Raw genomic sequence first — 7460 nt, forward strand, 5'->3', positions numbered from 1 at the left:
CTGGCACGCCGGTGTCGTGTCGATCGCATTAGTTATCGATCGGAGCTCGCAGAAACGCAAAAACATGTGTTTCGGGGCCGTGATTTTTGGGGTCCGCGATGTTGCTTTTTAATTAAAACATTGTGCCCGCACCCGAAGGCCTTGCCGTTTAGGGATTTTGCTCGCACTCGGGAGGATTCGGCTGTAGATGGTTGCTGAAAAAATCAATTTCTTGCGAGATCAATAATCGTTCGGGTGGGGGGGGTTAGTCGTTGTAAGTCGCGGTGCGGGACTCACAACATTGTTTCCCTTTGAAGTGATCGGACCGACCGGAGGCAAACCTGTCATCGCCGCGGGCGTCAGCTCCTTCAACAACCTGTTGCCGGTTGCCTTTAATTGCCATCACTTTTCATCGACCAATTTGCATCAATTCACTGTGGCTTTTATGATTAATCAAACAATTACACCCGGGCCGTCCGTAATCACTATAATCAAGCCGGGGCCGCGTTCAAAAATCCATTCCATTTCGGTGCCATGCGTCGTGCTCCAGTTCGGTTCGGGCCCCGACAAATTATGCTCGGGCCGGCGTGTGCCAGAGCGTCCGGAAGCGTGGCCCGAAAAGGGAACCCCGGAAAGGGCACGGATCTATCGGGCGGATCGGTGCATCGCGAAGAACCGGGATCCGGCCCGCCTCGCCATCTCATGATGCTGGTGGGCCCCCGATGGTGTTCACGATAATTGCACAATTAGACACGCTTAAGAGGCCTCCTAACAAGGATCATCGATTTTAATCGCATTGGATCCGGTCACGGCACTCACGCCGAGCTCGAGACCGAGCCCGAAAGAACTTAATCAAATAATCATCGACGAACGTCGGAACGGAACACAGGGATCGCGCACCGCCGGTATGACGATCGGTGAGGATCGGCGGAACCGAACCGAACGGGCCGCAGAGCGTTTGAACCGGCCCCCGGGAACTTCTTCCCGATCCTCCCGATGCTTTGCTGTGAGTGGCGATTTAACCCCATTTTCTGGTGGCGGCGACCGGTCCGGCGGACGGCCGGCCGGCCGGCCGGCTGTAGGACATGATAAAGGATTATGACGTGTGCAATTACATTAATGATGTTAATTAAATGCATGCAGCTGCCTGCTGTTGCCGCTGCAATGCGCCGTAGCACGCGTGCGTAGTCTAGTGAAGGCGAGGATTTTTTCTTCGCGGACTTTGGGCCCCGGACCCTGGCTCGGGTCGTATTTCCGCGTGTGTGCTCCTCGGCTCGCGGCGTTTGCGTGCGTGGCTTCAGACCGCCGCCAGACGACAGGAACATGATATGTTGATGTGTGCTTCCTAACCGTGCCGCGCCGGTTTGCTGTCGTTACTCGCTCTCTCTCTCTCTCTCTTTCCCCTCTCGAGGATGATTGATCCGTATAGGAAGTCCGTGGTTCGTTTTTTTTTGCATGTTACGTTAACCGATGTTCGATTTGCTCCCCCCCTTTCTTGGGGGCCTTATCTTTAAATGCAGTCGTAAGCGGTGGCCGTTTTTCTTTAATCCTTGATCGAAGAAAATGATCTACTCGTCGCGATCCGTTGCAGATAAACCGCCGCCGCCCTAAAGCCGCCAAAGTGGATCGTTTTCCCCTCGGAGGGTTCTAGTTTTCCTCCCCCGGGGGACAGCTGTCGGTCGGCGTCTTGTTATCCTGCGTGCGGTGCGTGGCTCATGCTTTTATTTACCCATCTTGATCCTTTCCGTCGATCGATTAAGCAAGTCGACGCCGGCTCTCGGCGCAGGGATCGGTTTTTGTGTCGATCACCGTCGACGCGAAGGAGGTTGCCAGGAGTTTACCGGCCGTTTATCAATGCATAACTAGTGCAGCGGCTGCATGCCATTTACGCGCCGCCCGGGTACATGGCCGGGGTGGAATACATTTCCATAATTGTGCGTCCCCGTTCGTCCGGGGGCCGGCAATCGTAATTAGTGCGCTGCACAATTTCGTCCCATCTTTTCTGGCCCAAGGAATAATGTTAACGTTCCCCAAAAAAAAACACAATCATGCTTTGGACCCTTCCGTTTGCGAACCTCTTGGTGGGGATCCTTTACGGTTTCCCCCGGGTTCGCAAGCGCGGAACACACTGGAAAGTAAGTTTTATGTTTGTGGATGATTCGAAACGTGTTTTTTTTTTCGGTTAACAATTTAGCATTATTTTCTCGCAACGTATCATGGTTGAAGTATTATTGTCCGCCCATCGCTAGGGTCCATAATTTTATTCACCTGCCCCAACCGTAGCTCATTTGTAGCTCCAGAACAAGAGCGCTCCTTCGGTTCCGGTGAAGTGGTCGGTGAAGTGTGAATGCGAATCTTCGACCCCTTGGCCTGGCCGCATGCTTTGCGTATTTGTTACGCATCTACTTACCCGGACCCGAGCGTTAATGTGGAGCACTGATGGATGTACACCGGCCCGTGGCCGTGTAGGTACATTGTAGTAGTAGCACCTGACCGCGAAGGGATGGATTCATAGTTGCGATGGCCGCACAGCAACGGCAGGGAACGCACGGAAGACACGCGCCAATTTCATTAGTGAGCTCCGCGGAAAATGTGTTCTCGCGTTGTTCGGCGTGGCGTTGTTGTTTTTTTTGGGTGCGACCACTCAGCGAACACGAAAATCGCGACGTCTTGGCGCGAAATTCATCGCGTAAATATGCGAACCCGGGGTGATAATTATGTTGTTAACATGGCTATGCGGCCGCACCGGGCCTAAGTCGGCGGAGTGTGCATAGAAGAAAAACATGTGTCGAACTCGACTCGACAGGGAGAAAGGGAGATGTTGTTTGCACTATGCACTAATTGAGATAATGCGTTTCATTTATTTATTTATTTATATATTTATTTATTTATTGTTTCCGTTGATAATCTAAATTGGTTGAGGTGAAGGATAAGCAGTTGGGTGTGCTGCTTTCTCATCTGCTTATTGTTGCATTGCAAGCGCCAGTCGTTGTCGATTAACGCTTGTTTTGAATGCAGATTAGAATGATACTGATTGATTGAAAAACGATACAGCTTCAGCTTTTCACATCATCTTTTGCAATCGTAATTTTCCTATCATTCAATGTAACAACCAAATGTTTATCGTTGTTTCTTCTGAATTCATCAAAAGCTTGCTTGCTTATCGGCAGTGGTCTGTGTTTGATTATGACCTACCGATTATGAATACTTTGTATGCGCTTGGCTCTTTGCGAAATCAAACTCCGTTTTTATGTTGGTCTCGATTGCCTGTGGGGAACCTCAATTCGGTGCACGGTTATCGGACACATTTTTGTGATTTTGCAGCCCGATATTGACGGGCCCAGCCCAGGCACAGGACCCCAACCGATCTGGAGCACCACGGATTGCACCGCGGAACGGTGCATTGACAGGCCATTGAGCTTGTGCCTCCCACGTGGTCAAAGACCACGGGCCCTGGGTGGGTCATTTTCCCGGGAATCGCGTCCCGGGTTCGCCCGTTCCCGGGGACCACCCTGGGAACGGTGCCCCCCGGGGGCCCCGCGGGACCCGCGGAGTGTTCGTAATGCTGAATTAATTGAGGCTAGAAACAATGCAAACTGTCGACCGGGACCCCCTGATCGTATCGACCCCATGGGACTGCAATTTCACGCTGGATAATTCAATGTCACTCGGTTCTCCCGGGTTCTGCGGGTACGCCGGACCGCTCGGGGTCCTCGGGAGGCTGTCGCACCCGGTCGCAGCGAGACCCCGCGCGATATGTTTCTTCACCACTCACGCTCTACCTCTCTCTCTCTCTCTCTCTTTCACTCACCTGACACCCCCTGGCTTCGGGTGGCTGAAATATGGACCCCAAGCTGTCTGGCGAGGTCCGTTTCTAAGGAAATGGAAACATGGCTCGGAATATGTTGGGGCTACATGCATTTCTCTGTTGGCGATGCACTTTTGCCGCGGCCGGCCCTTCCCACCCTGCCCGCCACGGCGCACGACCTCCCTTCTCCCGAGTGGCCGCCAGCTTCCTGCTGATGATCGCTACAAGTCTCGATATTATTTCATATTTATATTCGGTTTCTCGCATTCGGTCGCAGACTTGGGTTCGATTCCCCCGCTTCGATGGTCCTCGTAGAGACCCCGCCAGATCTCCACCCGGCCCGGCCTGGCAGGTAACGGGGCGGTTTTTGGGGCGGAATCGTTCCCCGGGAGGAAGACACTCGCCATGCAGTCTCGTCGTCTCGGTTGCGGCGCTGGTCGCGATCGTCGCCGTTGTTTTGTCCGCCAAGGAATCGTCATATTTATTTTCATAACTTTGTCGTTGCTTCATTCTTCGCCAACGAAGAGGAGTGACCGCGAGGGGTCGATTTCTCGATCCCGGCCCCCGATATGCTGCTCCGGCTGCTGCTGTTGCCGCTGCTCGCGTGTATGGGCTGGTGAGACTTGAAAGCGTGAAAAACCATGCCACTCGCGGACGATCTTCGCGATCTTCGGCACACACCTCCGGGCCCTCGGCTGCACTACGCGCGTTCGTGACGCAGAGTTTTGTGGCGATTTCGATAAAGTTTTGCGATGTGATATTTCCTTTTCTTGTTTCTCCCGCGTGGCTCGGCGTAGCTCGTGGCTCGACTTCGGACCCCGGGCTCGAATGGTACGTAACGCCTTCTCCTCGCGTGAGGCCGGGAAAAATACGGGACCCGATGGTGCGCGGGATCCACGGCGGGCGCAGTGGGTAAAAAATGCCAGGCGAACGAAAACGAGGAGGACTGTTAAGGTATATTTAACTGGGCAAATCTTGTTACATTCTGTTCAATTTTATGTTATCTTTCGCACCCCGTCCCGCAGCAAACGCGCTCACCGTGTCCGGCCGGCCGGAGCCGGCCCGCCAAAACGGCCATCGCTAACCGTCGTCTTCGGGGCCGACGGGGCTGGAGTCTGGGAGCATTGTGGCGCGTTGGCTGACCGGTATGCATCCGGTATGGTCATTCGATATTTATGCGAAATATGATTCAACCGAAGGAGGGCGTACACAATCGCAGGTTGGGTTTTGCTTGTGCCGCGGAATGATCAAGTCTGCGGGAGAACTTGTGCAACACGATCATAGGAGTGTAGCGTTTTCAGCGGTGTTCCGAAAGACGCACTTTATTAATTGGGGTTTGGTCTCCCCAACGCATATTTCTTGAATGGATTTGAATCGATTATTTTTGAAGTAGTTACATTTATTTATGTTGCGGAACTGAGGACATGTGTTAAACACGGTTTTCCAAAGCAACAACTCCAGTATTCACAGCGAGTTCCATTTTTGTTCCATTGGGCAATAACGCTCGGACCAAAACAATGACGGAACGAGCATCTCCGGAACGTAAAACAATATGCTGACCGCGATTTGCACCGACTGCCTTTGCGTTCCTGAGAGCAGACAAACCGCATGGAGATCTGCGTTGACCTCGTGCCCGATGGTTACCCGTTCGAAGCTGAAATCATATTTTGTATCTTCTTACGCCAAGCATTCTGAGGTCCGGGTTGGCCGCATTCGCATCCTCTCTGTCAAGCTACATGCCTATGTTGGGACTACATTTCCATGGCGCAGACTGCGTAGATGCAGTGCGAAGCACAAACCACCCACCTGGAGACTGGAGAATGGCGATACATGCCAAGGCTACAAAACGGTGACGCTGAAGTCTATGATCACTCTGTCGAGTTTTGGTAGGTTAGCAGCGTATTAGTGTTACTTTATCCAAGGGCTTGAGCCCAACTTCGCCGTTTTGCTCGTTCGAAAGTTTTTTTTAAAAATTTGTATCGCGTTTCCCAATGCGCCTCGATGTACGGAGTAAATCGGCAAACCGTTGCGCTTTAAGGACCAGCCAGGTTGGCTGGCAGCCGTGGTCTCTGCGAATTCCTGCGCCCATCGGTAAGGTCGCAAACCGGTACCGGCAATGCAGCGAGAGGAAGAAAAACGACCGTGGGGCGGTCATGTTGTTAATAGGTTTTTTGTTTCAAATTATTGAAAACAATTGAATTACTGTACGGTCGCTCGTTACTTATGCCCCACCGACCGAACGGCCCCCGGGCGCCGGCCGCCGCCGCCGCCGCCGCTGGCCATCGGTTCATGTTTGCTGGAGTTTTCTTCTTTTCCCTTTGCTCTGCCTGGCGCTCTACGAACCCGACCCGAGTTCTGCGAGACCTTCGGTCGATCGGCGGTCGACCCAAAATCCAACCCAAGCACCAGCCCAGGGAGCCACTAACGAAGGCGGATGATCGTCTTCTCGGCGGGCGCGCGCGCGATCTTCTCGGGTTGCTCCGGTGCTCGTCAAGCGGAAAATTGGAACTCCATTTTCATCCGTTACGGCCGGCCGGTCCTTTCGGGGAGAAGACTCCCGACCGGCCGACTCCCGGCGAAACGGGCCGCCAGAACTTTTTGGGGAAAGGTGTGGATAATTGTTCATCCAATAAAAGAGCAGTGTTATTGCTAAATTATACAGAGGCCGAGACGGGCTCCGAGCTTTGGGAGTTCGGAAGCCACAGCCTGAGCCGCGGCCCCGACACGCCGAAAAGGGGGTTAAATGAAAAATTATACAACGGAAAGTGTAAACAGATGTAACTGTGTGGGCGCCCCGCGTTTTAATACATATGAAATGGTGGTGATTTAACGAATCGTTCGACATCGCGCTTCGGATCGCGCCCCGGTATAAATACAACATATCAATTAATTATGATAATCCTTTGCGCCGTTGTTTGCCGTTTGCTGACTCGATACGCGAAGGCACATTGTGGACGTTCCTTAAACGAAACCGTGTTCCTCGGCCTAATGCGTAAACAAACCCGGATTCTGTCGAATTCGGGCAACAAAACTAACACTGGACACAATGCAAGAAAATTATAAAACACATTAAAAAGATAGAATTTTCCTTGCCAGGCCGCGGGGAAGAATTCTAAGCTCCCGTGGCGAATCGGTTGGGAAGCTCCCTATTCTTAAGGTTTAACAATTTTCCCATTTCCTGTTTACTGCACCGCCGCCGGGGTTAGGGGGCTCCGACAATTTCATGACCCACCACGATTAACGGCCCACAAAACGTGCACTATAAAAGGCACCGAACTACCATTACAGCACTGGTTAATAGCTCTGTTACCGGCCCGGCATCGCAGCACATCTTCCGATCTTCCGGGGATGATGTTTAATTTTTTTACGACGACACACCACACAGATAAACCCTCCGTTAAAGACCGCTTTCGGGGCCGATTAGCAATTCAATTATCTCGCCTCGCAGGCTCGATCGTGTGCTCGATCGATAAAAGTAAATGCACCGCGTCGCAGCAAATCATATGTTTTAACACCCGGGCACGATAGCGCGGTCCGAGATCCATCCATCATGGCGCTGGGCGGAAAATAGTAAAAACACACATATTGTCTTATCTCCTGGCGCTGTTCGTGCGCCTTTCGCGGCCTTCCGGCCCCACACCGGGCGTTTGGACGAGTGTGAACGGAAACCATA

The sequence above is a fragment of the Anopheles bellator genome, chromosome 2, assembly GCF_943735745.2.
Source record: "Anopheles bellator chromosome 2, idAnoBellAS_SP24_06.2, whole genome shotgun sequence".
Classification (NCBI taxonomy): Eukaryota; Metazoa; Arthropoda; class Insecta; order Diptera; family Culicidae; genus Anopheles; species Anopheles bellator.